The 19,434-nt window shown below is 41.7% G+C and overlaps 1 long non-coding RNA gene across 1 annotated transcript in view; it reads left to right on the forward strand.

Annotated features, from left to right (window-relative positions):
* LOC120097385 (uncharacterized) overlaps positions 1-17,802 on the forward strand; it is a 92,595-nt gene extending 74,793 nt beyond the window's left edge. Inside the window, exon 3 of the long non-coding RNA XR_005494732.2 lies at positions 6,915-17,802. This is a non-coding gene — a long non-coding RNA (uncharacterized LOC120097385). The remainder of the gene's footprint in view (positions 1-6,914) is intronic.
* Positions 17,803-19,434: the final 1,632 nt, after the last annotated feature.

Genomic DNA, 19,434 nt, shown 5'->3' on the forward strand with positions numbered 1-19,434 from the left:
GCTTGACAGCACACCTAAAAGCTCTAGAACAAAAAGAAGCAAACACACCCAGGAGGAGTAGAAGGCAGGAAATAATCAAACTCAGAGCTGAAATCAGCCAAGTAGAAACAAAAAGGACCATTGAAAGAATCAACAGAACCAAAAGCCGATTCTTTAAGAAAATCAACAAGATAGATAAACCCTTAGACAGACTAACCAGAGGGCACAGAGAGTGTGTTCAAATTAACAAAATCAGAAATGAAAAGGGAGACATAACAACAGAATCAGAGGAAATTCAAAAAATCATCAGATCCTACTACAAAAGCCTATATTCAACAAAACTTGAAAATCTGCAGGAAATGGACAATTTCCTAGACAGATACCAGGTACCGAAGTTAAATCAGGAACAGATAAACCAGTTAAACAACCCCATAACTCCTAAGGAAATAGAAGCAGTCATTAAAGGTCTCCCAACCAAAAAGAGCCCAGGTCCAGATGGGTTCTGTGCAGAATTCTATCAGACCTTCATAGAAGACCTCATACCAATATTATCCAAACAATTCCACAAAAATTGAAACAGATGGAGCACTATCAAATTCCTTCTATGAAGCCACAATTACTCTTATACCTAAACCACACAAAGACCCAACAAAGAAAAAACTTCAGACCAATTTCCCTTATGAATAGTGACACAAAAATACTCAATAAAATTCTGGCAAACCGAATCCAAGAACACATCAAAACCATCATCCACCATGATCAAGTAGTCTTCATCCCAGGCATGCAGGGATGATTTAATATATGGAAAACCATCAACGTAATCCACTATATAAACAAACTCAAAGATAAAAACCACATGATCATGTCATTAGATGTTGAGAAAGCAGTTGACAAAATTTAACACCCCTTCATGATAAAAGTCCTGGAAAGAACAGGAATTCAAGGCCCATACTTAAACATAGTAAAAGTCATATACAGCAAACCAGTAGCAAACATCAAACTAAATGGAGAGAAACTTGAAGCAATCCCACTAAAATCAGGCAGTAGACAAGCTGCCCACTCTCTCCCTACTTATTCAATATAGTTCTCGAAGTCCTAGCCAGAGCAGTCAGACAACAAAAGGAGATCAAAGGGATACAAATTGTTTCCAATTTGTAGAAGAAGTCAAAATATCACTATTTGCAGATGATATGATAGTACACTTAAGTGACCCCAAAAGTTCCACCAGAGAACTACTAAGCCTGATGAACAACTTCAGCAAAGTGGCTGGGTATAAAATTAACTCAAACAAATCAGTAGCCTTCCTCTACACAAAAGAGAAACAAGCCGAGAAAGAAATTAGGGAAACGACACCCTTCATAATAGTACCAAGTAATATAAAATACCTTGGTGCGACTTTAAACAAGCAAATAAAAGATCTGTGTGATAAGAACTTCAAGTCTCTGAAGAAAGAAATTGAAGAAGATCTCAGAAGATGGGAAGATCTCCCATGCTCATGGATTGGCAGGATTAATATAGTAAAAATGGCCATTTTCCCAAAAGCTATCTACAGATTCAGTGCAATTCCCATCAAAATTCCAATCCAATTCTTCATAGAGTTAGACAGACCAATCTGCAAATTCATCTGGAATAACAAAAAACCCAGGATAGCTAAAACTATCCTCAACAATAAAAGGACTTCCGGGAGAATCACCATCCTTGACCGTAAGCAGTATTACAGAGCAATAGTGATAAAAACTGCATGGTATTGGTACAGAGACAGGCAGATAGACCAGTGGAATAGAATTGAAGACCCAGAAATGAACCCACACACCTATGGTCACTTGATTTTTGACAAAGGAGCCAAAATCATCAAATGGAAAAAAGATAGCATTTTTAGTAAATGGTGCTGGTTCACCTGGAGGTCAACATGTAGAAGAATGCAGATCGATCCATGCTTATCACCCTGTACAAAGCTTAAGTCCAAGTGGATCAAGGACCTCCACATCAAACCAGATACACTCAAACTAATAGAAGAAAAAGTGGGAAAGAATCTTGAATACATGGGCACTGGAGAAAATTTCCTGAACAGAACACCAATAGCTTATGCTCTAAAATCAAGAATCGACAAATGGGATCTCATAAAACTACAAAGCTTCTGTAAGGCAAAGGACACTGTCATTAGAAGAAAACAGCAACCAACAGATTGGGAAAAGATCTTTATGAATCCTACAACTGATAGAGGGTTTATATCCAAAATATACAAAGAACTCAAGAAGTTAAACCACAGGGAGACAAATAACCCTATTAAGAAATGGGGTACAGAACCAAACGAAGAATTCCCAGCTGAGGAATATTGAATGGCTGAGAAACACCTAAAGAAATGTTCAACATCTTTAGTCATAAGGGAAATACAAATCAAAACAACCCTGAGATTCCACCTCACACCAGTCAGAATGGCTAAGATCAAAAACTCAGGTGATAGCAGATGCTGCCGAAGATGTGGAGAAAGAGTAACAGTCCTCCATTGTTGGTGGGATTGCAGACTGGTTCAACCACTCTGGAAATTAGTCTGGAGGTTCCTCAGAAAATTGGACATTGAACTACCTGAGGACCCAGCTATACTTCTCTTGGGCATATACCCAAAAGATGCTCCAACATACAACAAAGACACATGCCCCACTATGTTCATAGCAGCCTTATTTATAATAGTCAGAAGCTTGAAAGATCCCAGATGCCCTTCAACAGAGGAATGGATATAGAAAATGTGGTACATCTATACAATGGAGTACTACTCAGCTATCAAAAGCAATGACTTCATGAAATTCATAGGCAAATGGATGGAACTAGAAAATATCATCCTGAGTGAGGCAACCCAATCCAGAAAAACACACATGGTATGCACTCATTGATAAGTGGATATTAGCCCAAATGTTCAAATTACCCAAGATGCACAGAACACATGAAACTCAAGAAGGATGACCAAAATGCGGATGCTTCATTCCTTCTTTAAAAGGGGAACAAAAATACCCATAGGAGGGGATAGGGAGGCAAAGTTTAGAACAGAGACTGAAGGAACACCCATTCAGAGCCTGTCCCACATGTGGTCCATACATATACATCCACCAAACTAGATAAGATGGATGAAGCTAAGAATTGCAGGCTGACAGGAACCGGATATAGACCTCTCCTGAGAGACACAGCCAGAATACTGCAAATACAGAGGCAAATGCCAGCAGCAAACACTGAACTGAGAACTGGACCCCTGTTGGAGAAATCAGAGAAAGAACTGGAAGAGCTCGAAGGGGCTTGAGACCCCATATGAACAACAATGCCAACCAACCAGAGCTTCCAAGGACTAAGCCACTACCCAAAGACTATACATGGACTGACCCTGGACTCTGACCTCATAGGTAGCAATGAATAGCCTAGTAAGGGCACCAGTGGCAGGGGAAGCCCTTGGCCCTGCCAAGGCTCGACCCCCCAGTGTACAGGATTGTTGGGGGGAGGACGGTAATGGGGGGAGGGTGGGGAGGGGAACACCCATAGACAAGGGGATGGAGAGGGATTAGGTGGATGATCGCCTGGAAACCTGGAAAGGGAATAACATTTGAAATGTAAATAAGAAATACCCAATTTAATAAAAATGGAAGAAAAAGAAGAAGAAACTCACTGAAATGAAAGATTATATTTAATTTGGCATTATTTAGAGTGTGATGACCAAGGCTGGGGATATTCCTCTGTGGGAAAGCCCTTGCTTGGCACACACACAAGCCTCCTTGACTCTGAAAAATCATGTAGGGAAATTGTATTTAATGTGCTGTGTTTCATAACTTATATTTATGTGTTAAGGAGTAGAGGGTGGGTGTCTAGAAACATGAGCATTCTTGGCACACCATTAAATACTTTAAACAGTCTTTTTAATAATTGCCGTGTTAAATAAAACTGTTACTCTGTAAATTTATCTTGTCGTGGAGCGAAGGGAAATGGAAAAGGCCACCAAAGAAGAAAAACAATAGTTTCTTAAAATAGCCACAAAGTATGCCTTGGTTTAAATGGACATCCCTGAGGAACCACTGAAGCGATAAAATGATATTTTACACTTTTTTAAATGTTAGGATTTTTTTGTAGTGTAGCTGACTGAAGAATAAAAATGACAGAAATAAAATAAAGGTGGAGAACAACTTCAGGAATTCCTGTCTTGATCATCAACCTCTACATACATGTACACCCAAATGCTCACAAGCACACATCCTCAGTAACAAATATGTGTAGTGCATACACGTGTGCACACACACACACACAATTATCTAGGGAAAATTTACTTGATATGGAATGGTTTGTCATTTTAATGTATTCGATATAATAAGAAGCATGAGAGGGTCTAAAAAGTATCTATAAGTGCATCGGGCCTACCATTAAATAATACAAATAATTCCAATAATTCCTGTCCTGGGAATTATTGAAAAGGAATTCTGGGAAGATTTGTCCTTCACAAAGTAAAATGAAAGAAAATCCCTGAAATGTCACTATTTATTGCATTTTTACTTATTTCATTTAAGTTGAACCTCTCACAGAAACAGATGTGCTTAATTATGCTGAATATGTATGTATGTATGTATATATATATGTATATATATATATATGTATGTATATAGATAGATAGATAGATAGATAGATAGATAGATAGATAGATAGATAGATAGATGCCCCTGTGGTTTAGGCAATTTGCTTTATAAAGGGACACAAATTCAACCAGATATCAAGTGTGTGTGTGTGTGTGTGTGTGTGTGTGTGTGTGTGTGGTGTGTGTGTGTGTGTGTGTGTGTGTGTGTGTGTGTGTGTGTGTGTGTAATTGAGTCAACTCCTCGTTTGAACAAAGGAGAGTGCCCCATCCATTTTCAGGGCCCATAATTGCTGGTGTTTGGTGTTTGGAAGTGCAGCAGCCTTGGGCTGGCTCACTTTGTGTCAAACTAAAGTCATCTGGGGGTCGAGAGGGGCTTTCAATTAAGAAAATGCCTCCATAGTATCCTGCTGTAGGGCATTTTCTTAACTAGTTATTGATGTGGGAAGGTCCAGCCCAGTGTGGGTGGTGCCATCCCTGGGCACTCTTGGCTTGCCCGGAAATCAGCATGTAGGCTGGCTTGACTTTGAACTCAGAGAGATCCTTCTGTTCTTCCTCCTGAGTGCTGGGATTAAAGGTGTGAGCCACCACATTGCACTCTGACTTTTTAAAAATTATTTATTTATTTTACTTACTCACTTTACATCCCACTCACTGCCCCCTCCTGGTCACCCCCTCTCACAACCCTTACCCCATCCCCTATCCCCTCTTGTCTGAGCAGGTGCCCCCACAACCTCCAGGAATCCCTCCACCCTGGCACTTGAAGTCTCTGTGAGGCTAGGTGCTTCTTCTCCCACTGAGGCCAGACAAGGCAGCCCAGCTAGAACATATCCCACGTACAGACAACAGCTTTTGGAATAGCCCCTCACTCACTCCCCAGTTGTCTGGGACTCACATGAAAACCAAGCTGCTCATCTGCTACATGTGTGCAGCAAGGCCTAGGTCCAGCCCGTGTATGTTCTTTGGTTGGTGGTTCAGTCTCTGAGAGCCCCAAGGGTCTAGGTTAGTTGACTCCCCTCTGTTGGTCTTTCTGGGGAGTTCCTATCCCCTCCAGGGCCAACATTCTTCCTCCTGTTCTTCCATAAGAGTTCCCAAGCTCTATCCACTGTTTGGCTGTGCGTGTCTGTATCTGTCTGAGCTGGATAGAGCCTCTGAGAGGACAGCCATGTTAGACTCCTGTCTGGAAGCATAGCAGGGTATCATTAATAGAGTCAGGGACTGGTGCTTGCTTATGGGGTGGGTCTCAAGTTGGGCCGGTTATTGGTTACCCATTCCCTCATCTCTGCTCCATCCATCATCCCTGCATTTCTTTTATTTTTTTAAATTGGATATTTTGCTTACTTACATTTCATATGTTATCCTGTTTCCTCTCTGGAAACCTCCATCCCATCTTCCCTCCTCCCTGCTTCTATGAGGGTGCTCCCCCACCTCCCCCACTCACTTCCACCTCCCTGCCCTGGCACTCCCCTACCCCAGGGCATCAAGCCTTCCCAGGACCAGGGCCTCTCCTCCTATTGACACCATCCTCTGCTACATATGTGGAAGGAGCCATGGGTCCCTCCATGTGTACTCTTTGGTTGATGGTTTAGTCCCTGGGAGCTCTGGTTGGTTGATATTGTTGTTCTTCCTATGGGTTGCAAACTCCTTCAGCTCCTTCAGTCCTTTCTCAAACTCCTCCATTGGGAACCCAGTGCTCAGTCCAATGGTTGGCTGTGAGCAGCCACCTCTGTATTTGTCAGACTTTGGCAGAGCCTCTCAGGAGACAGCTATATCAGGCTCCAGTCAGCAAGCACTTCCTGGCATCAGCAATACGGACTGAGTTTGGTATTTGTATATGGTATGGATCCCCAGATGGGGCAGGCTCCGAATAGCCTTCCTTTCAGTCTCTGCTCCACACTTTATCTATTTCCTCCTGAGAGTATTTTGTTCCCCCTTCTAAGAAGGACTGAAGCATCCGTGCTTTGGTCTTCCTTCTTCTTGAGCTTCATGCAGCCTACAAATTGTATCTTGGGTATTCTGAGCTTTTGAGCTAATATCCACTTACCAGTGAGTGCATACCATGTACCTGCATTTCTTTTTTTTTTTTTTTTTTTTTGGTTCTTTTTTTCGGAGCTGGGGACCGAACCCAGGGCCTTGCGCTTCCTAGGTAAGCACTCTACCACTGAGCTAAATCCCTAGCCCCATGCATTTCTTAAAGACAGGATAAATTTTGGATCAAAAGTTTTGTGGGTGGGTTGGTGTCTCTATTGCTCTTGCCTTGTTACAGGAAGACAACTCTAATATTTTAAAAAATCTAATTTAAAAAAGCTTATACTGCCTTTCCAAACTCCAGATTCTGGTCCACACCTCTCCCTGAAATCATGGATCTGCATTCCAATCCTCAGCCCACAGTTCTGCCTCCCTCCCAGGAGGTCTGCTGCCACACAGGACAACCAGGATCCAGGTGAGACACATATACTTCAATGCCCAGCAAACCCAGCAGCCACGGACTCTTCACAGTCCTTTATAAGTTCCAGTTTCACATCCAGACCTCTACCTGCAATTTTGCATCTACACTCCGTTCTCCAGCCCACAGATGTGCCTACCTCCCTGGAAGCCTGCTGTCATCTGAGACAACCAGTCTCAGAGTTCTACTCCCAGAGATTACAATGCCAGCCAACACCAAAGACAACCACATGCCTAAAGGCAAGCATAAGAACACAGTCAACAAAAGCCAGTCAACCAACCAGAGCTCCCAGGGACTAAACCACCAACCAAAGAGTACACATGGAGGGACCCATGGCTCCAGCCACATATGTAGCAGAGGATGGTATCAATATGACACCATCGGAGCCCAGCTCTCTTACTGTAGCAACCCCTGGATATCCTAAAGAGTATGACTGTGACCTTAAAGCTCATCTTATGTAGATGATAGAGATCTTTAAAGAGGATTTGAATAAATTCCTTATAGAAATACAAGAAAACATAAACAGGTAAAGAAAATAAAGAAAACTGTTTAAGATGTGAAAATGGAAATAGAAGAACAAAAGAAAACACAACGGGAAGGAACCCTGAAGATGGAAAACCTAGGAAAGAGAACAGGAACTACAAATGCATGTATCATCAACAGAACACAGGAGATGGAAGAGAGAATCTCAGCATAGGAGATACAACAGAATAAATTGATACATTGGTCAAAGAAGCTGAAAATCTAAAAAGTACCTAATTCAATGTGTACACACAACCTAATCCAGGAAATTTGGGACACTATATAAAGACCAAACCTAAGAATAATAAGAAGAGACGAGGGAGAAAGATTCCTCTCTTCAAAGGCCCAAAAAATATCTTCAACAAATCATAGAATAAAAATTCCCTAAAGAAAGAGATGGCTATAAACATACAAGAAGCTTACAGAACAGCAATCAGATTGGACCAGACAAGAAAATCCTACCTCCACATAATAATCAAAACACTACATGTACAGAACAAAGAATAGTAAAAGCTGCAATGGGAAAAAGCCAAATAACATATAAAGACAGACCTAGGAGAATTACACCTGACTTCTCAACAGAAACTCTAAAAGCCTAGGAGAACAGATGTCAGCATTGACTACTATTCTGAGCAAAACTTGATAGAGAAACCAAGATATTCCATGACAAGACCCGATTTGAACAATGTCTTTTTACTAATCCAGCCCTAAGGAGGATAATAGAAGGAAAACTCCAACACAAAGAAGATAACTACACCCAAGAAAACACAAGAAATCAAACATCTCACAACAAAACTAGAAAGGTAACACACACAGGTAGAGGGCCGCTTTAACATTCGCCACCACAAGATGGAGCTGGCTTCTACTGCGCCCCACGTGGAAGGCCAGGATAGCTTCCGCCATTACAAGATGGCGCTGGCCTCCCCCGCGCCAGCTGACTTCCTTTCAGGAAGTTAACTGTGTGCGCATGTGCAAGAGTGCCTTTGTGCCAGGTCTTTGCCCACTCCGGGGCGTGCCTAATGAGATCATGGGTAAGCGACCAATCAGGTGTGGATGCGCCGCGCTATATAAGCCACGCCATGCGGGCATGCGGGGCTCTCTCCTTAAGATTTAATAAAAGTTTTGGCTGCCACAAGGATTCGTATGTCCCCGCGTGTTTTCTTGCTGGCGAGGTCGCTCGTGGGACATCTGGTGCCAGAAACCCGGGATAAAAAAATGCCACACCATCGTCAGGCGCTGAGAGGGAGTCCTCCGTCTGCAGAGAGAATCCAGAAGCGGCAGGAATTGAGGTAAGCTCCGAGAGACATGATAATTTCCGAATTGTTTGGTCTTGACGTATCGTATCTTTCTCCTTCTGCTGAGGGTGCTGTTGAGGCCTCTATTACATGGTAGTCTGAGGCCGGGAACGTTAGGAATTTGGCAGATGGTCAAGGATTGTTTAGGTAAAGACATTTTTCATCCTATAATAGCGGCAGGCCAAGAGGCCCTGGACGAAATTCAGGAAAGCATGTCAGAAACGGAGCGTAGTGAAAGGTTGCAACGAAAAAATGATACTGATCGATCTCAAGCACCAGGCCCCTCTGTGGTCTTACCACCGCCAGAGGTGATAGTACGGGGAAAGGACGCCCCGGGGACAGTGGCCACCTCGGCTACTGAGGGAGGGACCCTGAATAAAGAAGGGGGCCCCCTGCTAAGATTAAATTAAATAAACAGGGAAAGGAGGAGAAAACCCCGGAAAAAAAAACCTTTATCAGGTAAAGGAGTTAGAGGTCTTGGGGCTTGATAGTTCAGAAACAGACGAGCTTGGCTCCTCTGAGGAAGAGGATTTAGAAGATGAGGCAGCTCGCTATGAAGAAGAAAGATATGGGCCTAGGTGGAGAGCCACTGTGAAGAAACCGAAAGTTATGGATCCTTCGTGGACGAGGCTGATAATTTTGTTTATTTTTTTCTTTGTGTGGGAAGCCGTTATAGCCATTAGGACAGGTCAGAGGGTCCTTACAGAACAACAAGAAAGTATGTCGGAGGGAAAAAAGGTCTCTAAAGAAAAAACGAAAAGAAAAGGAGATAAAAGGAACACAGTATTTTGGGAGAAAAATTTTGTCTTTGTGCTGGTAAAAGGTGTGATCAGGCTCTATAAGCTTTGCAGAGTCATACTGATTAGGCTTGATAGAGGCAGACTGCCTGAAAATTTATTCAGGAGAATCAAACAAAAGGACATCTCAAATCCCATGCACAGCTTGATGGAGTTAATGTAATTGGGTTGTGAGTAAAAATATTCAGGACTGTGTTTCACTTCCATACCATTGGCGAATGTCAGTCGTGCTGCTCAGATAATATATCTCAGTATCTTACAGGAATTGGGTTTCAACACGTTGATGGACTAGTCCAGGAATTGAGACAATCCATCGTCCATATCGACTCCACTCGAGTGGATAGTCACCGTGAACGCCATCTGGTTTTTTCCCTCTTTGTCTATTGTCTGTCCTTGGTGCACCAGGATGTCCCCATGTCTGTTAGTTTATGCCTGTGGTTCTTGCTTCTCGTTGTTTAAATGTTTTATGTTTCATGTTCAAAACAAAAAATGGTAAAAACTTTATCTGCTGGTCGTTCACACCTTGACTTGGCTTTAACACGTTTCAAAAAGGAACAAATGAATAAAAAACAGTTTCAATCAGGCCTTTAGAGCCCTGCACCTGCAGCCAGGAGTCTAGGTTAGCTGGAGAAGCTGCCCAGAGGCTAAGCGTCTGCACAAGCTGATCTTAAAGGTGCCAGCAGCTTCTCAGCTTCTTTGATACAAGAGCTGACAGCTGTTTCTCTTAGAGATATCCCTGACTTATTATTTGACTCAACAGGTGACAAGGTGCTTCTCTTAAAATCATAGTTAAAAAGGTAAAAATGGTGTTTGGTCTAAATATTAAAGATATGTGTAGCCACTTCAATTTGTTTCTGATTGGTTTTAAATGTGTAAATATGCTCTACTTGCCTTGGTTATGGACTATTGGCTTTCAAGTTATTGGATATGGTTAAAAAGGTATAATATTGGTAACAGAAAGTTGACATAAAGCTGGTAATTTGGATGGAGTCATTCTAGACAACATGTGGCATGAGTCAACCCAGGGAAACAGATCTAAATTGAGATAATATTTTTATGGAATTCTTATTCTAGAAACCAGGCTTCTAAAAGAATTTAGGACAATGTCTCTTTGTTGAGGTACTAGAGACTACGCCATCGTGTGTTCATATATAGGAATTGGCAGTCAAACTTTGTACTAGTTTGTTGGAGGTCGAGTTTTGCTTTCCTAGTTGTGGTTTGCCCTAAAGCTATCTGTATTTTAATGCTAATTCCACTGCCCCAAGGACAGCTGCCTAGTCATGTACTCAGAACTCAGGTGACCTTGTGGTTGTGCTCTGGTGTTACAAAGAGAACTTAAAGATTGTGATTAAGGATTGCCAGTGTTACATTGACTAACTCAAACTTATTTTTAATTAAGAAAAAATCAAACAGGTAGAGATTGTTACAAGATTTACAAAGGATTGATGAGGTTTTGGAACTTGTGAGAACATTACAGCCAGTTTACTTACTCCAACTGCCATTTCAAGATAGATTTAGAGGATTGCTAACAGCCTTGTATTAGGTAATTTTGTTGCTTCTTCAATGTAAAAGGTTAGAACCTTAAATCTTTCAGTGTATATGGATATTTTTACTACAAACCTTTGCTCTCAAAATGAGCTTTTATATTTGGGGAGTAGCTGTTACACTACTCCAGAAAAGAATATTTGAGGCTAATTTTAAGCTTCTAAGAATATGTTAATTGGCTAAGTACCTCACCCTACCAGAGGACTTAGGTCTTTGTTATGCACATTGGAGATAAAGCTTCAGCTGCATTAATACAGAATTGTAGACTAGAGTCATGGAAGTCATGGTGAAACATACCTTATTCCAAACAACAATCAAATTGGTTATTACAAAATACTGATATTTGGCCTATTACATATACAAATTTTTCAGGCAAAATTGATAATTTTACTCTTTGCATGCTTTTGTACTTCCTGTATATTTGTGCATGCAACCCATAGGAAATGCGCTTAGTGTATTTATAGGTGGTTCATCTAATGAAAAGGCTACATGTATGATTGGATCACTTGTTTATTCTCTTGAGTTTCTATTGCTTCAACACAGATTATTAAATTCCGTAGTTTAGCCATTGTTTTTAAATCAAGCTTTCAATTCACATACTGATAGCCAATGTGTGGCTTGTGGTTTACAATTGATTTCAATTACTTAATGCTTTATTAGAGGCAAGTTTTCTACATGAAATCAGTGAGTGATGATTTCAGTGTGAATTGTCTGACAACTCACTGTCCTTTCAGTGCCCTGGCTCAGACAACTAAACAAAACCATAGACCCAGCTCTTTGAAAATGGTAATGGAGTTAATATAAAAAGAAGAAGACTCCATTTGCTTACTTTCAATTCTCAGCCTCGCCCTGCCAGCTCAGGGATTTCTAGTAAGACTGAAATCTAGACAATATTTACAGAATTTGACATTTCTAATTAATGCTTATGTTTAGGTAAATAAAGTTTGTGAGGTGCTAGAGAAATGGCTTAGTGGTTAAGAGCACTAAAAACTGTTCCTTAATAGACCATTTAAGAACTCAAACTGGATTGCCTGGGCTCTTTAGCAAGGGAGGACAATGATACCAGACAGATTATAGGCCTTACATAGGAATAATTAGTCAAAAAATCTCATTCTTTATATATCCAAAACAATAATGCTGGATACAATAATTTGGTATACAAGTCAATTTATAAATACAAGTGCTCAGTGTCCTCAATTTAATCCTCAAGGACTTACCTTAATAAATAATATCTTTACTATATCTTTATAAATAAAAAGGGGGAGTTATCCCTGTATGCTAAATAATGCTCCTTTTATTTCAATTTTAAAATTTGGATGCCAAAGTTTATGGCACCCTACAACTAGGCATACTTCTGCCTAGGTGAAATAGAAAGATCCACATATTGACATGATCCTGTCTAGATATTTTATATGGGGAAGAGGGAATGTTTATGTTTTTTCTACAGGATGCTACAAGAGTGTTCCAGCTGCCTGAGTGGTTGCTGAGACTTGCTGATCCTGGTTGCATAAAGATTCAGCTCTCGTGGTTCGGGTCCCTGGAGTCATTCCTCTGCCCTGAGAGGAAGATGAAAGATTCCCCTTCTTCATTTGTCATCACAGAGATTTTGCCGTTGCTGCAGTCAGTGTTACCGCTGCGTGTGTCCCGTCCCACTATGGCCTGCTCTCTGACCCTCTGTGCACTGCTGCTTGCTGGAGAAGACTGGACTCCAGCTGTCGTTGCTGCCCCCCTCATTTCTCTGGCGACTCTTGCTGCCTTAACTGGTCATTTTACAGACTGTAGCTTCACAGGAATGCCACCTGCGTAAAGCTGCTGTGGACTGGGGAACTCTGTCCTGGTTATACAGATCTCAAACATGTTTCCCTTGCCTGCTGGTTGTTCCAGAGAAAAATGACTGATCCTGAACTGTCCTGGAAAAGACCTTGACACTTTCGCTGCTATTGTAGCAGCCATTACTGTTGCAGACATTGTGTCTGCAGTGTCTGGAGTTATCCTCCCCCAATCTATTGTTAGACAAACACAGTGGATAAACTTTCTGGAGTAGTTACTAACAATTGGGAATTCTAAATTCTATTATAGGAGCAGCTTGACTACGGCCCTTGGTGGTAACAGCTGAGGTGAATCAGATGAGGTGCCCACTACTTATCGGGAGTGGCTCTGTTTGGTGCAGCCCTATGCTGTGGATTAGTGTTCATGCTATGGTTGGTTTGCAAACTCAGATCTCAACAGAAATGTGACAAGGCCGTTATCACTCAAGCACTTGTGGCCATTGTACAAGGGGCCTCTTATCTATGCTCAGGAATTAGTCGGTATCTGAGTTCTCTGCTCTTGCACCCCATGGATCTGTGGATCCATTGCACTGGGATGAAAGAGACTCATTGATCCTTTGATCAGCCCTTCCACATCGCTGAGGTTTCCTCATTGCACGCGATAGGGTGATCATGATTTGTTATAAAATAAATGATTTGTGATAAAATAAATAAATAGGGGGAGATGTAGAGGGCCGCTTTAACATTCTCCACCACAAGATGGTGCTGGCTTCCACTGCACCCCACGTGGAAGGCCAGGATAGCTTCCGCTATTACAAGATGGCGCTGGCCTCCGCCGCGCCAGCCGACTTCCTTTCAGGAAGTTAACTGTGTGCGCATGTGCAAGAGTGCCTTCGTGCCAGGTCTTTGCCCACTCCGGGGCGTGCCTAATGAGATCATGGGTAAGTGACCAATCAGGTGTGGATGCACCGCGCTAGGGTGTATATAAGCCGCGCCATGCGGGCGCGAGGGGCTCTCCTTAAGACTTAATAAAAGTTTTGGCTGCCGCAAGGATTTGTATGTCCCTGCATGTTTTCTTGCTGGCGAGGTCGCGCGTGGGACACACACACACACACACACACAAACACAGACACAGTACCACCACCAACACCAAAATAACAGGAAGTAACAATCATTGGTCATTAATAACTCTCAACATCAGTGGACTCAATTTACCAATAAAAAGACACAAACTAACAGAGTGAATGCAAAAACAAGATCCACCATTCTGCTGTATACAAGAAACACACCTCAGCAACAAAAATAGACCCGACCTCAGAATAAAAGACTGGAAAAAGATTTCCAAGCAAACAGACTAACAAAGCAAGCTAGAGTAGCCATTCTAATATCTCATAAAATAGACTTCCAACCATAAGTAATCAAAAGTAGTGGGGAAGGATACATTATACTCATCAAAGGAAAAATCCACCAACATGACATCTCAGTTCTGAACATCTATGCCCCAAATGCACCCACATTCATAAACAAACAAACAAACAAACAAACAAACAAAAAACATTACCAAAGCTTAAATCTCACATCGAACCTCACACAATAATAGTGGGAGACTTCAACACTCCACTCTCACCAATGAACTGGTCATCAAAACAGGAACTAAACAAAGAAATAATGAAACTTATATAGATGTTATTAACCAAATGGACCTAACAAATCTACAGAACCTTTCATCCAAACACAAAAGAACATACCTTCTCATCACTTCATGGACCCTTCTCCAAAACTGACATATACTCGCTCACAAAGAAGAAAGCCTCAACAAATACAAGAAGATTGAAATAACCCCTTGCATCTTATCAGACCACACTGGATTAATGCTGGAGTTCAGCAACATCAGAAATAACAGAAGCCCCACACACTCATGGCACTGAGCAACTCTAATCAATGATCACTTGGTCATGGAAGAAATAAAGAAACAAATCAAAGACTCTGTACAATTCAATGACAATGAAGGCACAACATACCCAAATTTATGGGACACAATGAAAGCAGTGCTAAGAGGAAAGTTCATGGCACTAAGTGCCTTCATAAAGAAATTGGAGAGATCTCACACTAGCAACTTAACAGCACACCTGGAAGCTCTAGAACAAAATAAAGCAAACACACAACAGGAGTAGACAGCAGAAAACAGTCAAATTTAGGGATGAAATCAGTCAATTAGAAACAAAGAAAATAATTTGAAGAATCAATAAGAACCAAGAACTGGTTCTTTGAGAAAATCAACAAGATACACAATCCCTTAGCCAAACTGATTAAAAGGCACAGAGACCGTATCCAAATTAACAAAATAAGAAATTAATATAAAAACAGAACCTGAGGAAATTTTTAAAAAATCATTAGGTCTTACTTAAAAAACCTCTACTCCACAAAACTGGAAAATGTAAGTGAAATGGATGATTTTCTAGTCAGATACCACTTACCAAAGTTAAATCAAGATCAGGTAAACAATCTAAACAGTCCCATAACCCCTAAGGAAGTAAAAACAATCATTAAAAGTCTCCCAATCTGTGATGGTTTGCATATGCTCATCCTAGGGAGTGTCACTATTAGGAGGTGTAGCCTTGTTGGAAGTATGTCATTGTAAAGGTGGGCTTGGAGATCATCCTCCCAGCTGCCTAAGGATGCTCAGTCTGTTCCTGGCTTCCTTTGGATGAAGATGTAGAACTCTCAGCTCCTCTTGCACCATTCCTGCCTAGATGCTGCCACACTCCTGCCTTGATGATAATGGACTGAATCTCCAAACTTGTAAGCCAGCCCCAATGAAATGTTGTCCTTAGAAGAGTTACCTTGGTCATGGTATATATTCGCAGCAGTAAACCCTAACTAAGACACCCAATATTTGTTTTGTCTACAAGAAATGCAAGAACAAACATGGAGCAGAGACTGGCGAAATGGCCAACCAATAACCAACCGAACTTGAGACCTATCCCATGGGCAAGCACCAATCCCTGACCATATTAATGATACTCTGTTATGCTTGCAGACAGGATTGTATTGTTCTCTGAGAGGCTCCACCCAGCAGCTGACTGAAACAAATGCAGAGACCCACAGCTGTTGCCACAGTGTCTAGGTTCACCCATAACTGATACTGAAAAGTGTACATATTATGGGTTACTCTGTGATACTTTGACACATGAATACATTGTATAGTATTCAAATCAAAACAAATATGTCCATGTTCTCAATTCAAGACTCCAACCTATGGAACCCTGTCACCCATTGTCTTAGTGTTACTATTACTGTGATGAAGCACCATCCCCAAAAGAAACTTGGGTAGAAAAGGGTTTATTTCACTCACAATTCCATATAACTGTCCATCTTCCGTGAGGGCAGGAATTCACACAGGGCAAAGAACCTGTAGACAGAAGCTGAGGCAGAGGTCACGGGTTGGGTGCAGCTTACTGGTTTGCTCAGCCTGCTTTCTTATACTATTCAGGGCCATAAACCCAGGGATGGTACCACCCACAATAGGCTGGACTCTCCCACATCAATTAACTAATTAAGAAAATTCCCTACAACTGGATATTATGGAGGCATTTTCTTTATTGAGATTTCCTCCTCTCAGATGACTTTAGCGCATGTCAAGTTGACATAAAGCCAGCCAGGCCAGCACTTCCACAGACCAGCCAATTGTGAGGCACCAGAAAATGAATGTATTCTCCTTTGTCCAAATGAGGAGCAGAATCAAATATATATATCGGAAGTATATATATCCATGCTTGAGATATTTAATGACTTCCTTTGAGGATGAACTGTGTTATGATTTAAATGTGCATGGCCCACGGGAGGTAGCACTATTAGGCGTGGTCCTGTTGGAAGAATTGTATCACTGTGGGGGTGGGCTCTGAAGCTCCACCCAGGACAGTTTCTCTTGCAGTCAGGTCAAGTTGCAGAACTCTCGGGGCTGGGGATTTAGCTCAGTGGTAGAGCGCTTACCTAGGAAGGGCAAGGCCCTAGGTTCGGTCCCCAGCTCCGAAAAAAAAAAAAAAAAAAAGAACCAAAAAAAAAAAAAAAAAAAAAAGATGCAGAACTCTCAGCTCCTTCTCCAGCACCATGTCTGCCTGGATGCTACCATGTTTCCTGCCTTGATAATAATGGACTGAACCTCTGAACCTGTAAGCCAGCCCCAATTAAATGTTGTCCTTACAAGAGTTGCCGTGGTTATGGTCTGTCTTCACAACAATGGAAACCCTAACTAAAAATAATTGAAACACACTGTGGTGTGGAATCATAAACTGAATAAACCCTTCATCCTCAACCTTGCTTTTGGTCATGGTGTTTCGGTGCAGCAATAGAAGCCGTGACTAAGACAAGCCCTCAGTCATCAAAGGAGCTCCTTGGAGGATTGGAGAGCATGGGAACCACTGGTCATTCACTGCTAGCTACAAGGATCATTGTTTCTTCCCATCAGTCATAGAAACTGTTTCCTTGCACACTATACTCTGAATGAAAAGGGTTGGGAATCAGGGTAGGGTTCCTATGTCTATGCAGAAGTCATGCTCTTAAAGCTCTCAGAAATACTCCTTGTGGGACTTACAGGTGCCAATTCCAATATTATAAAACAGGCAAACAATTACTGAGAAAGTAGAATGGCAGTATTGTAGGATTCTGTTGCATTTTATAGACTAACGTTTCATAGCAACAATAATAAATGTATCTGTGTTGAAATGTCATAGAAGTTATGTCAAAATTAATGCCAAATTAGTACCATTGCAGTTGTCATCTAGAACCAATGTGTGTTTACAGTCTGAACATCCTTGGTCCCGTCTCTCATACAGCTTAGCATTAAGGCGTGTCAGTTCCATTAGTACACTAAGATGTGCACTAATGTTTGTCTCTATTTTTTCCACTGAGTTAGAAAGGAAAAGTATAACCTCTGTGAGTTGGTTGCTATACTCCCTAATACACAAGGGGGATACTTGTGCATTTCTACCCAATATACTCCCTAATACTTGGGGAGGGTTGGGGTTCCTTTCATTTTTGTTTTTAACTTTGGACTGTTTAACTGTCACACATAACACCTCAGGTGAAGGACGTATGTGTGAGGAAGGGTTTCCTTTGGGGACTGTCACACATAGAGCAGAGTCCCACTCAGAAGCCCTTAAGTACTTTGTAAATCAACACAACAATTAAAGGGACCAATGAGGTTTCCTTCCTGAAGTCAAGGCCCAGGGAGAGTGTGTAGGTTCAGAGATAAGCACAGAAAAGTCTGGTTTGGACCTGGAAAGGAAATCCCCTTCCTCTCAGTGTTGTGTGTGACTCATTGCCTAAACCTGAGAGCCCACATCCTGATGTTGCTAAGATCAAACACTGTTGGCAGCTGTGGTGGTTGACGCATCTGTCTTCTGGATCAGAACAGGTGGGTAGGCAAGTGCCTCCTGGGAGATTTTCTGGTACTTTCCTACTTGCTTGGGGTGCTGAGGAAGATGACTGAGCAGGACAGGAGGAGGAATAGAATCTCAGTAAGGAAGCAAATTTGTTATGACCCCTGACTTAGTAATGATCTGTGAGTGTGCATATGCGTGCCTGTGCATGTGTATTAGATCAGCTTGAGCAATATGTTTGAAATAACAACAATGAGAGGCCAAGAACCTGATAGTTGCCTTGTGGCTCTGGGAATTGAGTCTCAGAGCTTGTCCATGCTAGGTAAGTGCTCTACCATTGAGCTCTGTCTTCAGCTTTGTAATCCCTCTTGGGACACATTGATGGGTTGTGGTGGCCACTTTTGTATCAACTTGATACAAGCAGGAGCCATTTGGTAAGTCAATTGAGAAAAATGCCTCCATAGAATTGATCTAGAGAAAAGTCTGTGGGGCATTTTCTTCCTTAGAGGTTGATATCCCATTGTGGATAGTGCCATCCTATCCACAGGTGGTATTTGATGCTATTAGAAAGCAGGGGAGCAAGTCAGGAGAGAGCAAGATAGGAAGCAGCAATCCTCCAGAGCAAACCTCTGCTCTGGTTCCTGCCTCCAGATTCCTGTCCTGGCTTTCCTAAGTTATAGGGTGAAACAAACCCTTTCTCCCCAAACTACATTTGGTCTTATGTTTTTATCACAGCAACAGAAACAGTAGCTAAGATGTAACTCATCACTGTTTTAGAATGTGGTAGAGAGTCAATCGCTAATCCCTGGTCTAGGACTAAGAAACAATAGCAAATAGTAACAATATGAATAGGGTTGACATCCTGGTTTGGGAAGACAAGAGTTAAGAGTTAAGTATCTTAGTACTTGATAGCCATCTTAGCAGTTAGCAGGCCTTGAACAAATTCTGTCTACAGTGAGTTGACAAGCCAGCTCAGGGTCTCAAGGGAGGGAGTGAGGATTGAAAAGGAAGAAAAACAATCAGACAAAAGTATAACATGACTTTAGCTCGTGCCGAGGCTAAAGCAGCTTTATTTCTCTCCAGCCTACTTCTATATC

Source organism: Rattus norvegicus, chromosome 16, assembly GCF_036323735.1.
Source record: "Rattus norvegicus strain BN/NHsdMcwi chromosome 16, GRCr8, whole genome shotgun sequence".
Lineage (NCBI taxonomy): Eukaryota > Metazoa > Chordata > Mammalia > Rodentia > Muridae > Rattus > Rattus norvegicus.